Source organism: Zalophus californianus, chromosome 9 (genome assembly GCF_009762305.2).
Source record: "Zalophus californianus isolate mZalCal1 chromosome 9, mZalCal1.pri.v2, whole genome shotgun sequence".
Taxonomy (NCBI): Eukaryota; Metazoa; Chordata; class Mammalia; order Carnivora; family Otariidae; genus Zalophus; species Zalophus californianus.
Window position 1 is genome coordinate 9,502,508 of NC_045603.1, and position 18,935 is coordinate 9,521,442.

Consider the following 18,935-nt stretch of genomic DNA (forward strand, 5'->3'; position numbering starts at 1 on the left):
CACGGGGCAGAGGGCTTTAGCTGGAAACTTAGACTGCCTGCCCAACTCTGTAGGACCCTCTCTTTCCCACCCAGTGTTCTGGGTTCCCAGGGCACCAGAGAAAACTCTGGCTGAGAGGATGGGGGACAACTCCAGTAGGAGGTGGAAGTTAGGGGGCCAATAGAGGGCCCAGTGCATGTGGCATCTTGGAAGCGGCCAGCCGCCTCTATGCTGTTCCGTGGATGGCTGCAGGAACTTCCTGGGGGAGATAGGCAGAGCTGCCTGCATCTCTCCCCTCCCCAGATGCCATCTCAGGCAGCAGTAGTGCCAAGCCTGTGGGCTTTCCAGGGACCTGGTGGGCCCTTTCTGGGTCTTAGAACTGCTAACCTAAAATGGCATTCTTCTAGAAACCCCGCTGCTGGGAAGAAGACATTCCCTTCTTTATCCCTTCCTCTGTCCTGTTGCTGTGATACAGACATGATGTCTGGTGCTCAAGCAGCCATATTGAGCCATGAGGTTAAAGCCGAATACTGAGATTGGTGGAGCCAGACGGAAGGGGCTGGGTCCCTGCCACCTGACTACCTAGCTTACGAGTTTTTATTCTTTTTTTCTTTTTTTCCCCACGTTAGCTCTGTGCCCAATGTGGGCCTTGAACTCATGACCTTGAAGTCAAGAGTCCCATGCTCTACCAACTGAGCCAGCCAGGCGCCCCCAGGTTTTTTTACATAAGAAAGGAAGAAATTTCTTTCTGTTTGAGCTACTCCTAACTTGGGTTTTCTGCCCTTTGAAATTGACCCTAATCCTGATAAATAGCCCCCTTCTTTCTAGGAAAGAGATGGCCACCAGGCTGGTCTGGGCATTTGGCATCACATTATGAATGCTTCTCCTCTATTTGAGGCCTGCTCAGATCTCCTTCCTCCTGAGGAGCCTTCTGTGTCCCAGCCAGCAGCTCTCCTCCCTCAGCTAGAGCAGAACTGGGGCCTTCTTTAGAGGCTTAGCATCTACTGCCTCCAGAAAACAAAAGAGTGAACATTGACAGTGTATAAAGTAAAATATCTGTGAAAATACAGGGTTGTTTTAAGGAGTGGAGGGCAAAATGAACAGTAACGTGATAGCAAAGGGGTTTAGGGGATTGAGATCACGCAGCTCCTGGCTGCCTGGATCCCAGCAGCACCCTACTCTGCTGACACCGTATCTGGTGTGTTTCCACCATCCTGTAGCATCCGATCGGGAACTCCAGAACCCCAACACCTGTGCATCGCCTGGGTTCTAGTCTGATCCAGCCGCGCCAGTTACTGTGATCCTGGGAAAGTTGCTGCTCCTTCCAGATCTGGGCCTCGCTCCCTTCCTTTGGGCCTCCAGGGCCCTCCTTTCTTGCCCTGCTTTGTTTATCTTCATGGTGCTCACTCTCATCCGGCTCATTCTACACATATATCATCCTTGTTTGCACCCTCCCGCATCACATACTGGACTCTCCACACGGAGGTATTTTGTGCACTACTCTATGCCCGGAGCCTAGGATACTGCCTGGTACTAGGTGCTAGAACTCCTGTCGAACAAATGAACAAAAAGGTCTGTTATTCGGGCGATCAAGTGTGTCTGCCCCAAGTCATAGCTTGCCTGGCTGGTCTTCACACACCATGTTTGTGGCTGGAAAATGGCAGACTCTGACAGTGTTACTAACTGCAGATATTTCAATTTCCCAGCTAGGTCCGTGCTTAGCACTGCATCTTCCTTGATTGGAAGATCCTCCAGGGTTAGAGGTCATGTCAAATCCATCTTCTAAGTCCATCTAGTCATTATCTCTCTCTGTGTCTATATTTCTCTCTCCATCCATCCATCCGTCCGTCCATCCACTCACCCACCCATCCATTCATCCATCTGTCCATCTGTCCATCCATCCTCCATTCTTTGAGCCATGCCCCTCCTTCTTTCTCTATCACTTTCACCATGTCCCAAGCTCTGTATTTGCCGCCTCATTTTATTAACTTCTGAGGAGCTTGGTGCCACAGTGGAGAAAACACAACACTAGAACTCAACTAGGTCCCCATCCCAGCATTGCTACCTCCTGCCATGTGACCTTGCAGAGCTGTTGCCTAGGTTAGAGACATGGAGGCTGAGCCCTGCTCCAGGCACGTACTTTAACCCTCAGTCACTGGTAGGGGTTGTTAGTTTTGAGCTCTCAGTGCCCAGCACAGGGCCGATGATAGTGCAGTGGAGTGAAGATGGGAACAAATGAAAGAATGAACACAAAATCACAGAGGGATTAAAATTCAGCTGCAGGCAATGCAAGTTTGTGTTTCAGCCACTGTCCCGTTATTTCACTCAATTAACCCGACCATCCTTTCAGGCAGATGTTATTGTCCTCGTGTTACAGATGAGGAAACAGGACTCCGAGAGGCTCAAACCCCCTCCCCCTGCTCCCCAGAGCCGGATTCTCCTATAAATGGCTGTAGTCCCCGTGGCGAAGTGTGAGGGAGATTAGTGGACAGACTCAGTCTGGGGGTGGAGGAGGACTTGTCTCTGACCATCCACGGTGGGAGGGGTGTTGGGGGAAGGGCTCAAGTCAGGCTTCTGTTGACCAGATCCAGGTCTGTCTGGTTATAAAAGCCACATGTCCTTGGAGGCTGCTGATCCATTCTTGCCCTGGGGAACTTGTGATCCGTTAGCCCCCTGAGTCCCCGCTGGTCAGACCATCGGGGTGGCTGCTTGGTCCTGCTACTATTAGAGTGATGTGCCCACCCCGCCCCTGGCATTCATTGCTGCCACAGAGCCTGTACCTCCCAGGGTCTTGGTTTCCACCCTAGAAATCAGGAGTCGGGACACTGAGGCCTTCTAAAAGCTGTTGGGCTGCCTCCACAAGGCGGTTGGTGCCGTCCTGGTGAAGGGGCTGTGGTTAGGTGCCGTGGGTCACCCATGGTTAATTCACAGCTCTTGTCTCTCCCTTATACCTGGGCTTTTTTTCCCCCCTCCATCTCAGCGAGCACGGGCTGCCGCTGAGTCAGGCTTCAGCAGCATATACCTGCCAACCCCCAGACCGGCGCTGGAAAGAATTAGGGCCACCCCCAGCTGAGACCCACACCCTGAATCCAGAATGGCCGGTGGGTATAAATTCAGCTCAATGGATCCATTCACACACCGTCTCCAGATTTTTGATCGTATGAAACAGCAAAGTTTTGCCCAGATTTTGGTTTGGAGTTGATATTCAGTTCTGCCCAGTCTGGGGACCCGACTGTGGTTTGAAAACATGGGGGGGAATGGGGGTCTTGGACGAGGGTCATTAACGGGGCCCCATTAAGGCAGGATCAGCATTATCAGACAGTGAGGACAGGCTGCTTCAGCCTGCAAGGGGGCTCGGCGGGAATCAGGGGTTCCAGGGGTTCAGCATCACTCCAAACCCTCCCACACGGCTCCATGCAGACACCAAGTTCACTCTTTCCCAGTCAAGGGTCTGACTTCCACGGAGCAGAACTGGTGAGGCTGTGGCCGTAGCCACTGAGGTAGCTCACCATTCTGCAGGCTCAAACGTTAGGTTTCATTTTTTGCCATCTCAGCCTGGTGGCTGCAAGAATTCAGCGGTACTCTTAGCACAGAAGTCCTCAGTTTATGATCGGGTCTTGAGCCAAGGGTCTAGGATTTGGGAGCTTGTCATCTGTTTCTTCAACGGTCCAGCCCCGTGAGAACCAGCAGCCTCTACCCACAGTCTCATCCTCACCTCTTCCAAGGCGATGGGGCCTCAGTCTGAGTCTTGCTTTCGGTAGGCTCTTTATTCCAGGTGATTCTTGCTGGTGACTCTGAATTCCTGTTTTCCCTCTGCATGCTGGAGGATTCTAGAGCTGATCCCTTCTTCTGTGCTGAATTTTTAGTGTCTTCAGTCCCAAGCAGTCCAGATACCCAAATCCCAGCTTCTCTGAATTTCCTTCAACATCCATCGCCTGCAACCGCTCTGGGCACCAATTTCTGTATAAGGCGCCGTTCTTCGTTGTGGGCAACAGAAAACAACTCTGGTTAACTTAAGCGAAAAGGATGCTCAAAGAACAGATATTCAAAAAGATATTCAAAGGATGTGGGGTGACTCATAAATCATAAGTGAGCTGAAGACCTGGGCCTGTGGTCTGCAAACAGGACTGACCAATCCTCTCAGCCCGTGAGGTCAGCACTCTGAAGAGCCCCCTTGTGAGCAGCACAGCTCACACCCAACGCCCAGCACTGGGCACCGCTGTCCTAGGGGCTCTGCAGGGAGGTGCTCTGCTTTCTCCCAGCATGAGTTTTGTTTTCAGTTCTTGGGTTGGTGAGCTCTGAAGGCCCTATCTGCAAGGGAGTCGGAGAACACGGGTGGCTGATACTTCTCATTTCTAGACAGGAGGGTGATCCATGGGTCCAAGACTGGGGTTCAGAGAGTGGGCGGGCAAAACGATGAATCAAAAACAAAAGCCAAGTGCCTGTCTCGTTCTGTAGCACGCTTCTTTCATCTCTTCTAGGCTAGCACGGGGTGTGTCCACCTGCCCAAGTCTCTGCCCCTCTTCAAAGTCAGCAGCTCCTCAAAAAATTAAGCAGTGTTACCATATGACCCAGCCCTTCCACTTCTGGGCATATACACAAAATAACTGAAATCATCGTCTCCGAGATTTATTGGTACACCCATGTTCGCAGGCAGCATTATTCACAGTAGCCGAAATGTTGAAGCAATCCAAGGGCCCACTGATAGATGAATGAATAAGCGAAATGTAGTATATTCTTACAAGGCACTATTATTCAGCCTTACAAAGGAAGGCAACTCTGACACCGGCTCCAACATGACTGAACCTTGGGAACACTATGCTCAGTGAAATAAGCCAGACACAAAACGACACATACTGTCTGATGCCATTTACCTGGGGTCCCTGGAACAGTCACATTCGTAGAGACAGAGAGCAGAATGGGGGTCCTCGGGAGGCGGGGGGGGAGGGAAAAATGGGGAGTTTGTGTTTAATGGGCACAGAGTTTCAGTTTTGCAAGATTTCCATCTGCCCTTGGAGCTCCCCTGGCCAGAAATGAGCTTTCTCTCCACTGAAACCCTTCAAACATTCCACCCCAGATTTCCCTGAATTAAGAGACCCCGGGTGGCCAGATCTGTCTTTGAGGGCAGGATCTGTGCCTGAGCTGCCAATCTGTACCCCACATCCCTCCCACTGAGGCCTGACTGGGTGCCTGGCACTGGCAGACATTGGATGGATGAAGGAAAAAGAAGTAGGGGCGCAGCCCTCACCTCTGGCCAGAGCCCCCATGAGCACAGCGGCCGCAGTGAGCACCATGGGAGCACATGCCCGCCCTCCCAGACAGTGGTGCAGTTGGCTGTCTGGACGTGCGCACTCAGGCACCCCGACCCTGCACACTCATAGCCAGGGGACGGCAGGTGCGTGGTGAGGTGGGTGGTGAGCGGGGGCCTGACAGGGTCCCTTTGGACAACTTCCTGCTTTCGGGGGTCTGAGTCCTTCATGACCTGGCAGTCTGGTAGAATGGTTAAGAACACAGACCAGCTCTGCACTCCCTAGCTTTTTCTCTTCATTTGCAAAATTGGCATAAAGCAGTCCTAGCTTTATAAGGTTGCATGAGGCCCAAGTGAGATGATGTATATAAGTAGCTTAGCATGGTATCTGGGTGAGCACACCTTGCCTATTGCCTCACCTGACTGGTGCCCATCCACCCTTTTCCTGATAAACAGAACCCTGATCTGCTCATGGGGCCAGCAGAAATGCTGTGATCTCAGCATCAGAGGATGGACTGTGGGTGGCCTAACCCATTCATGAACATCGGAGTCCTTGGACCCGAGGTTGGTCTAAGTGCAGCCATGTGACCCTAACTCTGACTAATGGGGTGCAAAAGGAGATCTGTCGGGTACGGAAGGAGGGTGACAGTGAGGCCCCTCCTCAGTGAAAAGACAGATACTTACAGGGACACAGCCCTTCCCTATTCTCCCTTCTTCCTGCTTTGAACGCAGACACAATGCTTGGAGGATCAGCTGCCATTTTGCAGTAATGAGGTGGTAAGGATGCTAAAGAAACCCCAGCACTGACATTGTCAAGCCACCTGACAATGCCAGGGTTACCACCCTAATTTCTTGGGATGGAAGAAAACAAAACCCCTATCTTTCTTCCCTCAACCAATTATCAGTTGGATTTTTGTTTCTTGTACTTGCAACTGAATGCATTCCTATAGAATACACTGTCTCATAGCCCAATAAATAGTCACTTTTATCTGACCTCATATTCCTTTCCACCCCCGGGCAAGACGTGCGACTCTCTGAATGTGCCATCATATATAAGATGGAGGGAGAGACAGCTGTCTCCCCAGGCTCTTGGGAGGATTAAATGAGACTCGGCCTGGGAAATTGCTCTGTGGACCATGAGGGCTTCGGCTGGGAAGGAGGGTTGTTGTGGGCCTCTCTCCTGGAGACCAGGGTTCCCCGGATGAGGAACGAGTTAACTTTGGCCAGAGAGAAGAAAGCAAGAAGACATACCTGGGAGCAGAGCCCCAGCCCCAGCCCCTGATTCTGGGGAAGGAGGTATGATTACTGAGGAGCAGCATCACAGGTTGACAGGTTGGTCAAGTGCTCAAGCTCTGGAATCCAGCTGCCTCTGCCCCTCCCTCAGGCATGTGGTAGCCTCTCTATGCCTCAGTTTCCTCTTTTGGAAAAGGGAGGTAATGATAATAGGGTATCAAATAAACAAGCACACATACAAGCTTAGCAAACGGGAGGGCTGTTCAGTCCGCGATGGCCACCCTAACCCTATGGTGCCAACTCCAAACTCAGCGCACAGACCAAGGAGCGCGTATTTCTCCCTTGTGGGTCTGCGTGTGGACTGGAGGAGGGCGTGCTCAGGAGCTCGGGGAACAGGAGTTCTGCATGGCTGGAGGAGAAGTAGTGGTATTGGCCAGGGGCCAGAGGTGGGGTGGGCAGGACCATGTCCTAGGACAGGGGTCAGGAGCTGGCAGCGGAGATGAGCCTAGAGTGTCATAGGGTCTGAGCCAGGGGAGGAAGTAGGGCCTGGGGTGCCCTGGGCCCCAGGAAGGTGGTGAGGTCACAGCTGTTCTCTTGGGAAGCAGGCAGCTATTGGGGAGCCTGGCTCTGGGGATGAGGGTGGTGACTGCAGGTCAGTGGGCGGTGCTGTGTCCCGGTGGGGCTGCCCGGTCATTCACAAATGTTCACCAAGTACCTACTAAGTGCCAAGCCCCGTGCTGGGTACTGGGGTGCATCTGTGAACGGGAGAAAGATCTGTCCATGCAGAGCTCATATCATAGGAGGCAGAGAGGACAATGGAAAAAAATAGGTATGACCTAGGGAGGGTCCAAAGGTGACCAGTACCATGTGCCAGTCACTGCAGACTTACTATGTGCCAGATACAGGAGAGCTGGGATCTCTGCCCTCTGGTCGCTCAGCCCAGGGTGGGTCAAAGCTGTGTGCGCATTTGCCCCCTTCTCTGTGGTTCATGCTCAGTGGTCTGTGTGTGCACAGCTGTCTGTGGGCGTGGCTGAGTGGATCCGTGTTTTGCTGGCAGCTCTGTGTTTTCCTGAGCGCGCGTGCGCGTGTGTGTGTGTGTGTGTGTGTGTGTGTGGTGTGTAAGGAGGGAGGCTAGGTAGTGAGGGCTGTGATTCAGACCTTCCTCTGCTGTGGCAGAAGCTGAGGTCTGGTGGGGCGGGAGTTGGGGGGGGCTTCTCCCTCACACCTGTCCCCTTGGCTCTGGGGTGGGGGTGGAGAGCCCTGAGGGTGCCCATGACTTTGTGGGAAGAAGGTCAGGGCACAGCCGGAATGTGTTTGCGTTTCCTGGGTGATTGACGATGGGAGCAGGCTGTCTTCCCAAGACAGATGCAGGAATGTTTCTGCTAATCAAAGCGGAAAGCAGGGGCGTGGGGGCCGTCTGAGGCCTCCCCCAGCCCTGCTCCGCGGCCACCTGTCGGGGGCCTGGGAAGCCGTTGGGCAATGCTAGGGAGAAGCTCCCAGACCCAGGCGACCCCACTGCCCACCTCTGCCTCCCCGGCAGTCTCCGGTCAGGCATGGCTCACCTGCTCCCCAAATATGCCCGGCTGGGTGGGAGAATGGGGTCCAGGGTTCAGCCCAGAGCATGACCCTGGGTGTGGAGGGGGTTTTGAGTGGGGTGAGTGGGACTTCGGCCTCTGTCCCTGCAGCTGGGGTCAGGAAGAAGAAGCGTCCATTTTTCCAAGGTCCCTCCTCCTGATCGCTGTTTCCCGCCAGCCCTGCCAAGGCCAGTCCCAGGGCAGCCCCCTTTTCCTTTCCTGAGCCACTAGAAGAGTCAGTGATGGCAGGAAATTACCCAAATAGGAAAACTGAGGTGGGCCCCAGGTCTCAAGGGGGTGGGTGGTGTGGCCGTCCCACCCCCAGGCCGCACATTCCCCCAGCCCACCCCTCCTCCGTTCTTGTCCCATAGGAAGCCCATGTCCCGGGAGGCCTGGGGATGGGAGGAGCAGCCGATAACAGGACCCCCAAAGCAGTGTGGTCTGGCCCCTGCCAGGCCTAGGCTGCATCTGCTCATCTTAGAAGATCCAGTGACTCCCGGCCCTGTCTACAAACAGCCCCCTGGGTGGATATAGGCCCTTCTGTGAGAATGCTGTCTCTGAGGTCAGGGCTGAGTGGGGGTGTCCATGGGTTTCTGGGAGGTGGTTGGTTGCCAGTCAGAATGGCTCCCACCCCAAGAACTCCCTGCGAAGCTGGGGGTGGTGCCTGTCCCGATGTCATCCCCCCTCCACCCAACACCCCCCGCCGCGCCTTGCACTGTAGTGACTTCCCCAACACTGTCCTGTGGGGCTCATGAAGCAGGAAGGACTTGCTGACTCGGTGACTTGCCTTGTTTCCCAGGCTAGCACAGGCAGGGTGCCCAGACCCCCAACCCCGGTCCTGGGAGTTCCTCGGTCCAGCTGGGTCCAAAGTCGCTTTTCTCAGGTTTGGCTCCGAGACACCTCTTTTCCCCTCCCACTTTCCCAGTCTCCCCCTTGAAGGGCACGGAGGTGTGTGTGTGAGTGTGTGTGTGTGTGTGTGTGTGTGTGCCTGTGAGTCACCCTATGACTCACAGGAGGCTTAACCAGGGCCTGGTGTGTGAGTGTGTGCATGTGTGTGTTCCTGTGTTAGGGGGAGAAGGCTGAGCTGAGGTGGGGAGACATGCCTTGGCTTTCTGGCCTTTAAAAGAGCTTGGGGCGCCTGAGTGGCTTAGTCGGTTAAGGGTCTGCCTTCGGCTCAGGTCATGATCCCGGGGTCCCGGGATCGAGCCCGGCATCGGGCTCCCTGCTCAGCAGGAAGCCTGCTTCTCCCTCTCCCTCTGCCTCTGTGCTCTCGTTCTCTCTCTCAGGTAAATAAATAAATCTTAAAAAAATAAAATAAAATGAGGACAATGCTTGGGACACCTGGGTGGCTCAGTCGGTTGAGCATCTGCCTTCTGCTCAGGTCATGATCTCAGGGTCCTGGGATTGAGCCCCTCATCCAACTCCCTTCTCAGCGGGGTGCCTGCTTCTCCTTCTCCCTCTGCCCCTGCTCATGCTCTCTCTCTCAAATAAATAAATAAAATCTTTTAAAAATAAAATAAAATAAAAGTTTGAGCTCATTGCAGCAGGACCCCAACTGATGGGACCACCTGGTTGCAGCCGGGTCGGGTCAGTCCCCTGGAGCAGATGGGTAGGGCCTGGGTTCTGGGTCTGTGCTGAGCCCATGGGGGCTGATGCTGCAGAACACGGGAACCCAGTGGCTCCTTGGATGCTCACCTGGGAAGTACTAGATTCCTCCCCAAGAGGAGACCCTCACAGTGAAAGGTGCTGGAATTCATTTAGCAAACATGTCACTGATGGATTAAGTGACCGAACAAGCATGTTGGGCTGGGTAGGGGGATTTGGGCCTCTTGGCTAAGAGACGACCCTTCTCGAACCTTGATGTGCAAAAGAATCCCCTAGGGATCTTGTCAGAACGCAGATTCTGACTCGGCCAGGGCATCGGAACCACGGCCATCCCCTCCGAGGAAACGGGAGTCAGAGGCTAACGGCAGGCAAATGTTTCACGTGTTGACAAGAAGGGAAATGTGGATCCTAGAAAATATAAACTGTGGGGCACCTGGGTGGCTCAGTCGTTAAGCGTCTGCCTTCGGCTCAGGTCCTGGTCCCAGGGTCCTGGGATCGAGCCCCGCATCGGGCTCCGTGCTCAACGGGAAGCCTGCTTCTCCCTCTCCCACTCCCCCTGCTTGTGTTCCCTCTCTCTGTCAAATAAATAAATAAAATCTTAAAAAAAAAAAAAGAAAGAAAATAAAAACTGGACAGCTGGACAGAAACCCTGGCAGACCTCTGGGGTGGACGAGGAAGCAGACAGCTTGTGAGGATTGAGGAGGAATACTTAACTTGTAGGAGCCAACTCGGGTTCTCGGTGTTCTAACAAGCCCCAGGCGAGGCCAGCTCTGCGGGTCCAGGAGCCACACTTTGAGAGGAAGAGCGTGTGGAAGGGAAAGCTCGGGGTCAGCTCAGCAAAGTTCCTGGCCCTGAGCCGGTTGTGAATCTTCTGGGTAGGCCCTGGACCAGAGCGGTGTGATGGGGTCACCCAGCTCATGCCTGTGGGTCAGGGGTCCTGGCCCCAGGAGCCATGAAGGTGGCCAGAGCTCCCAGAGAAAACCAGCTTGCTCTATGGCCGGGTCCTGATGGCCACAGGGTCGGTGACCTGGAAATTGCGGCTTGCACCTGTTTCCTGAAGACCTACTGTGTGCACACGAGGACCATGAATTGGGGAGAGACACGGACGTTGGGGAGCTGAAGTATAGTCAGGGAGATCATACAGTTGGTGTTGAAAGGGACCCTGAAGGTCATCACCCTGTTCCCATTTCACAGATGGGGCAACTGAAGCCACAAAGGAAGAGGGAACTGACTCAAAGTCTTACGAGTAACCGGTGGGGTCAGGACTCAAACTGTAGCCCTCTTGCTCTCCTCCAGGCAGGATTCTTTTCTTCCCCATTCCAGAAAGGAGAATACAGGAGGGACAGGGGGTCTATGGCAGGGGAGGCTGTGGGACTGATCAGGAGGGGGCTGGTGTCCCTGAACCTCATGCAGGTCCAGAGAGGCCTGGAAACTTCTATTTTGTTGAGGCTTTTGGTTATATTGAAAGCATGAAGAAATATCTAACTAACTAGGGTTAGCAAATTTGTGCTATTTTAGATATCTTACATCAATCAAATTAACGTAACACAACATACCATTCAGTGACTGCATGTAGATCTATTTGGATATAACCTCGAAAGCCAATGCAGGTGTTACACAAATAGGAGGTCCAAGCGCACAGGCCCACAGGTGACAGTGCCCCCTGTGTGTCTCCAGGAGTCTCAGATGGCCTCGGATGAAGGGTGGGGGACGGGCGGTGGGACCAGTGGCGCAGGTGTGAATGTGAGCCCCGGGGGCAAGGACGGCCGTGTCTGTTTTGGTCACTGCTGCCTTCTCAGAGTCTGTAGCTACACCTGGCATACAGCAGGCTCTTGCCGTGCATTGCTGGCTGGACGTGACCGAGCCACGGCATGGCTGTGGGGACGGAGAGAGGCGCTGGGGCAGGGGCCTCTGGCCATCATTTCTCCAGGTGCAGTGGGGGCTTTCCTTTTCCCCAACCCTGAGCAAGTGAAGCCGGGCGGAGAGCTGGATGCCTGAGTTCTGATCCTGGCCTCCTGCATGATAGGGCGAGCGGGTCCCATCTCTAAGCGACAGCACCCTGGACTGTAGAACAGGGGTATGCCATCTCACCTTCGGGGTCTCAAGGCAGCACCAGACAATCCTTTGAGGTCCTTTCTAGCTCTAGGAAAGGTTTGGGAAAGGAGAATTCTGGAAGTAGTTGGGGGGGGGCAGCGGGCAGGCAGGGGCACAGAGACAGACTGCTAAAACAAAAACAAAGCATCTTGTGGACCCAGGCATTTTCCAGCGATGATCAGTAACAGAGGCATGCGTGTGGTCCCTCATGGACCGGCACCCACTGCGCATTGCTACTGTCTACAAACCCGCTGGCTTACTCCACCAGGGGCCAAACCCCCAGCCCGGCCCCACTTCTCTGTCTTAGCGCGAGGATGTCTGAGAAGGGCATTCACTGGGTGCTCTTTCCACATGTGGGGTCCCTGGATTTTCCTCGGAGTCCCCAGCCAGCTGGCCTGTACAAACCCAAACATTTGGCCAGCCACCATGACTCTTCCTCGGAGAACCCGCGCTGGTTCCTGTGATTTAGGTATGCCTCCTTTGTCCTCGCACACCATCTCTGTCCTTGTCCACCCTGGAGGTCTGCCAGGGTTATGTCTAGCTGAGCAGTTTATATTTTCTGGTATCCACATTTCCCGTTGCCTGCTTGTGAGCATCTGGCTCCGGTTCCCCTCTCTAGGTTCCCTCAGAAGTGATGGCTCTGGTGCTGGGGTCCTGGCCCCCCAGCCACAGCTGCACTTTGGATGGCAGCTTGGTCCCCGGAAACTGGGCATCAGCCACAAGCTCTCAGGCAGTGGGGACTCGGGGAGGGGAAGAGGGAGGTGATGCTGGCTAATAATGTCTTTTTTTTTTTAAGATTTTATTTATTTATTTGACAGAGACACAGTGAGAGAAGGAACCCAAGCAGGGGGAGCGAGAGAGGGAGAGGCAGGCTTCCCGCTTAGCAGGGAGCCCGATGCGGGGCTCGATCCCAGGACCCAGGGATCATGACCGGAGCCGAAGGCAGACGCTTAACCCACTGAGCCACCGAGGCGCCGAGGTGCCCCTGAAAATTTAACTTTTTTATTTTTAGATAACCGTAGATTTCACATGCAATTTAAAGAAATAATGCAGAGAGTTCCCTTGTACCCTTTACCTGTTTTCCCCCCATGGGACCATCTTGCAAAACTATATAGTACAATATCACAACCAGGATGTTCACACCGATGCAGCCAAGATACCAAATGCTTCCATGGCCACAAGGATCCGCCTATGGCTCTTTTAATGGCCACGCCCACTTCCCTTCAACCCCGCCCCCTCCCAAGCCCCCCGCCCCCAGCGCTAATCCGTTTCCCATTTTTGCAATTTCATCATTTCAAGAATGTTATATAAATGGAATCACACAGTATGTAACCTTTTGGGATTGGCTCTTCTGACTCAGCAGGTTGGAGTCATCCAGGAGAGCCATCCAGGTTGTTGTGTGGATCACTGGTTCATTCCTTTTTGTTACTGAGTCATTTCTTATGATACGGATATACGAAGTTTGTTTAGCCATTCATTTGTCGAAGGACATCTGGGTTGTTTCCAGATTTTGGCTATTATGAATAAAGTTGCTATAAGCATTCCTGTACATCCCTGTTTGGTGTGAACATAAGTCTTCATTTCTCTGGGACAAATGCCCAGGAGTGCAATTGCTGGGTTGAATAGCAGTTGCATATTTAATTTTTTAAAAAGATTTTATTTATTTATTTGACAGAGACACAGCGAGGGAGGGAACACAAGCAAGGGGAGTGGGAGAGGGAGAAGCAGGCTTCCCGCTGAGCGGGGAGCCCAATGTGGGACTCGATCCCAGGACCCTGGGATCCTGACCTGAGGCCAAGGCAGACGCTTAAGGACTGAGCCACCCAGGCGCCCCTGCATATTTGATTTTTAAAGAAACTGCCAAATGGTTTTCCAGAGTGGCTGTACATTTTCATGTTCCCATCAGCAGTGTGTGAGTGACCCGGTTTCTCTGCATCCTCACCAACATTTGGTCTTGTCACCATTTTTTAATTTTAGCCATTCTGATCAGTGTACAGTGATAGCTCATTGAGGTTTAATTTGCATCTCACTCCTGGTTAATGATGTTGAACATATTTGCATGCGCTTATCTGCCATCTGCATATCTTCTTTGGTGAAATGTCTCTTCATGTGTTTTGCCCAATTTCCAACTGGATTTTTTCTTTTCCTTTTTGCTGTTGAATTTTGAGTGTTCTTCACAGGTTCTAGACACTGGTCCTTGGTCAGAGAAGTGGTTTGCAAATATTTCCTCCCAGTCTGTAGTTTCTCTTCAGCTTTTTTTTTTTTTTTAAGATTTATTTATTTATTTGAGAGGGAGAAAGAGAGTGTGAGCAAGCGCAGGAGCAGGGGCAGAGGAACAGAATCCCAAGCAGACTGCCCTCTGAGTGCGGGCCATCACAGGACTCAATCTTACCACCTTGAGATCACGACCCAAGCCAAAATCAAGAGCTTTGTGCTCTTCAGCTTTCTAAGAAACTCTTCCATGGGAGCTTCTGGGTAGCTCAGGGGGCTAAGCATCCCACTTTTGATTTCGACTCCAAATTATGCTCTCAGAGTTGTGAGATTGAACCCAGGATTGGGCTCTGCGCTCGGGGGGTCCTCTTGAGATTCTCTCTCCCTCTCCCTCTGCCCCACCCCAATAAATAAATAAATCTTTTTTAAAAAAGAGACTCTTTCACGAAGGAAGAGTTTTACATTTTGATGAAGTCCAATTCATCGATCTTTCCTTTTATAGCTCATGGTTTTGGTGCTCAGTATGAGCCCAGGTTGCTTAGCCCTAGACCCCCAAGGTTTTCTCCTGTGTTTTTTTCTAAAAGTTTTCTAGTCTTAACAGTCCACATTTAAGCCTCTGGTCCATTTTGAATTAATTTTTGTGTAAAGTGTGACTTAGGTCGAGGTGTCTTTGTTTCTGTTGTTTTGTTTTGTTTTTTAACCTCTGGATGTTTAATTGCTCCCACACATTTGCTTAAAAGTCTATCTTTCCTCCCCTGAATTGTTTTTGCATTATTGTAATGCAAATATTTGTGTGGTCTGTTTCCCGGTGCTCTAATTCGTTCCATTGATCTCTGTGACTTGCTTTGCCTATATTACACAGTCTTGCTTTACTGCAGGTATGTAAGAAGTCTTCCCTGCTTTATATATCAGGTTTTTTATAAAAGTGGACTGGTTCCTCTTGTTCTTTTTCAAAATTGTTTCAGTGATTCTGGTTCCTTTGCTTTTCCATATCAGTTTTATTTTATTTTACTTTATTTTATTTTATTTTTTATACCAAAGATACTTTATTAGCACAAAAAAGCTGCCATGACAAGGCATAGCAAGCAGAAACGTAAATTAGCAGTCAAAGGGTTAATGTTGCATACAAATATAGCTTTTCTTTTTTGTAGCCTTGGCAGTAGCCATCAGGATGTAAAAGAGTTTTCTGTAGCAGCAGGTAAGGAAACCAAGGAGTACTCACCAGTGGTCCACAGCACATTAACAAAAAGACACAAGAATGGATTCGGCGAGTGCAAAATGTCTGGGACAGAACTGTAAATTCAGTTCAATACTCAGAAGCAAACCCTAGAACTTGGCATTACTTCCAAAATAGCTCACTCAAGTAGTATTGCATACTATTCTAAGTGACCAAAAGGTGCTAAGTAAAGTTATTTATGGACACAACGGTTGTACAGTATCTTCTATTTTTTTTTTTATTTTTTACTTTTTTAAAGATTTTATTTATTTGACAGAGAAAGACACAGTGAGAGAAGGAACACAAGCAGGGGCACTGGGAGAGGGAGAAGCAGGCTTCCCACTGAGCGGGGAGCCCAAGTGGGGCTCGATCCCAGGACCCTGGGATCATGACCTGAGCCGAAGGCAGACGCTTAACGACTGAGCCACCCAAGTGCCCCTGTACAGTATCTTTTAAGTCTGCAGTTAGGGTTTCAGATTTTCCATTAGAAATTAACTGCACTGAAATTCTAGAAACTGTACTTAAGCAATTCAGTTGTGAGAGTTTACAGCAAAGAGCTAAATACTGCCATCCAAACTGTTCATTGCAGTTTAACAATAATCTCAACATTGGCAACCACAGCTGTTATCATCTGACTTGTTTGGGCATCTTCTAGTCTCACTTTCTTCATGGTTCACAAATGCATCCTGGGCACAGGAAAAGATCCAAATTTAATCAATGAGTAGACTGCACATACTAACTTAAAAAATCACACACACACACACACACACACACACACACACACACACACACACACACTACATTGCAGCTCTTCCCAATGTGTTTTAAGTTAAAGCACTCATTCAAAAAAAAAAAATTAATACCTAAGGCCTTGGAATAAAATTCTGCTACCAACTTTATAAGCCTGAAGTTTTAAGAGCAACTATTTAGAAAAACTGGTTTACTTAACAGTACCTTTTGCAGAAGAGACAGGAGACTGACTCTAAACTCTCACCACTTCGGTGAACTGCACTATGCCCTTGTGGCCAGGAAATTGCATTTTTCTTTTTTTTAATCAAAGGAAAGCAGTCTTTATCTTTTGGACTTCCAAAGCTTGATTTATAGTAACTACAAACAGTGCACTTTTGGAAGGTTATAAAAAATTCTTTGAAAAATAACAATTTCAAACATTAAACACACTGTTAAAATACTCATCCAATATTAATAATTTGTTCTTTAGTAAGAAGTAGAATTCTTTGGGGGCACCTGGGTGGCTCAGTTGAATAAGCGTCTGCCTTTGGCTCAGGTCATGATCCCAGGGGCCTAGGATGAAGTCCCACATCAGACTCCCTGCTCAGTGGGGAGTCTGCTTCTCCCTCTCCCTCTGCCCCTCCCCCCTGCTTATGCTCTCTCTTAAAAAATAAATAAAATCTTTAAAAAAGAGAAAGAAATAGAATTCTTCATAGCAAATGCCCCAGAGTTGCTTCACTCAGTCACAACAGTCATTAAAAACCAAACAATTCGCTCAATGGACAAAATGTTTTTGTAGCCTTATTGGACATCTGTAGGTCTGTCTTCTGTTGTCTCAATAGGCACCACATTTATCTGAGTAAGTAACAGCAGATCGCATCTGACAGATTCTAACACTAAGCCTATACACTGTACTGAAAAAAACCTAACACTGAGATGTGTGCTTACTATCTGGGTGTACCATCTGATGCACATAAAAGCCAATCTAGTTAAAGCCCTTTGGGGACAGGAGAGTTTCCTTTGACTTGACTGGTTCTCGTTCTAACCAGTGAACTCTAACTTTTTGCATATAATGACACTCTTTCAAAAAATCCTGCAACGTTGATGATAAAGGGAGCCCATCGATTCCATCCCAAGCAGTGCATCTACAGATTAGTGCCTGCCAGATACATTGCAGGCTGAAAGGGAAAGTCCTGTTGAGGGATCTAGCAAGCAATGGTTCAAAAAACATGGAAGACCTGGGATCTTTACAATGTTCTAAAAGTCCTGTTACAGTGGAGGAGTGAAATACACATGGGTCATGGGCATCAGAACTCAACTTGTGATTCCACTGTTCAGTCTGGGCATGCAGGGATCTGTTGTAGCCACGGAAGCTCACTGAGAAGAGGTTGTCCTTTTGCGCAGAGTCCCTGAGCAGGAATGAGCCTTTCGGTTTCCCTTCAAGGAGGGCTTCTGCTTTGTAACGGTCCCTCTCTCCCTGGTAGCAGGGATTCCCCGTGATCTGAAGCAAGTCAACACGCAGCAGTGCATGGAATCAATTTGCATATGGACTTTCCAAGCTCCCTGTCTGCGAATGTGGACATGGCTGTCTCCAGACACCTGACATCCCTTCTGCCTACGTGACTACAGACACAGGGTGGTTGTCCTCAGGTTGTCCTGAGTCACAATTAGCTTGTGGAATTGCAGGATTATCCCCACTTACTTCAGTCATCCCAGGAGCTGACTTTGGTCCCAATTTACATAATGGATTAACCTGTGAGGTGGCCTCAAATGTGTGTATTTGTGCATTGGGAGGAGGGTCAACCCCCTCTTCAATAGTAAGCCACCTTCTCTCTCTCGAAGCCTATCTTCTTCATCTTCTGTAGAAACCAACAATGGATCAAATGTATCAAACAAAAAAAGTTTGAGTGTGGGCTCACAAGGGGCTGTATGCTCTTTAATCAAATGCCATTTGGGGGCTAAATCTCAGCCCCAAAGGAAATGGGCATTTCTCAAGCCTTAATTCAGAATGGTGTATTTCTCATTTATTAGAAAAGAGGGGTTCTGACTGCTTGCTGTAAGCCCTCATGGGAAAAGACAAGCCCACAGTGTCGGGCAACCTCTGTCTCAGAGGACAGCTTCCTACAGTTCTGCGGACACCGGTCCATATCGAGGACAGAGCTTACGCCATACCGTCTCTCTCTCCTTTGAAGTTCTACCAAACTTTTTATCAGTATCCAATGCACTCTGTGTCTCTGTAGAACAGGAATGTTTTTTCTTCCCACCCCACGGAGCATGCCCAGAGTAGGACTCTCTTCTTGCAAGTCTCGCTCCTAGGGTGACACACGAATCATTATCCTTGTCACTGCTTATTTCAACAACCAGAGGAATTTTAGTGGCACAGGTTTGGTTCTCCCAGAAGAGTTCTTGGAAGGGCTTATTCTCAGTTGCAAGGCAATGTTTTCTCTTAAGGGACTGCTTTGTTGCTAAGGAGCTGAGTCTCCTACACCGATGTTTCTCTCTTTCGCAAACATCTGTTGGAGTTCATGTCCACATCTTCACTACGGCTCCCTCCCTCATGAATGAAGAGATTCTGACACCTGTATTTGAAGTGATCCCACATCTTCCCCACTTTATCCATTGATTAGAAGGTCGGTTTGGGCGCGTGGAGCGGCCTCATCCGGGGGCACATGCGGTTGGGCAGATGGTCCCGTCTGTCCCCGCCAACTGCCCCGTTGAGGGCAATCTCGCTTCCTCTGGACTGAGCTCAGGGCCTGGGGACCCCAACTCTGCCAGATGCCTCCCCACCCCCTTCCCCAGCCACCTTCCCCCCTTCCCCCTCCCCTCCCCCAACCCCCACTGGAATGGAAAGTACCTCTCTTCCATATCAGTTTTAGAATAATGTTGTCTATCTATATCCACAAAACATTTTGCTGGAGTTTTCACAGGAATTGTACTAAGTCCATATGCCAATTTGGGGAGAATTGACATCTTCACCATGTTGAGTCATCTTCATGAACATAGTATGTCTTTCCATTTCTTTGTCTTTGTTGATTTCTTTCATCAG

The 18,935-nt window shown here is 50.5% G+C and overlaps 1 pseudogene; it reads right to left on the reverse strand.

The window, feature by feature from the left end:
* Positions 1 to 16,874: 16,874 nt before the first annotated feature.
* Positions 16,875 to 18,509, reverse strand: LOC113922437 (annotated as a pseudogene).
* Positions 18,510 to 18,935: the final 426 nt, after the last annotated feature.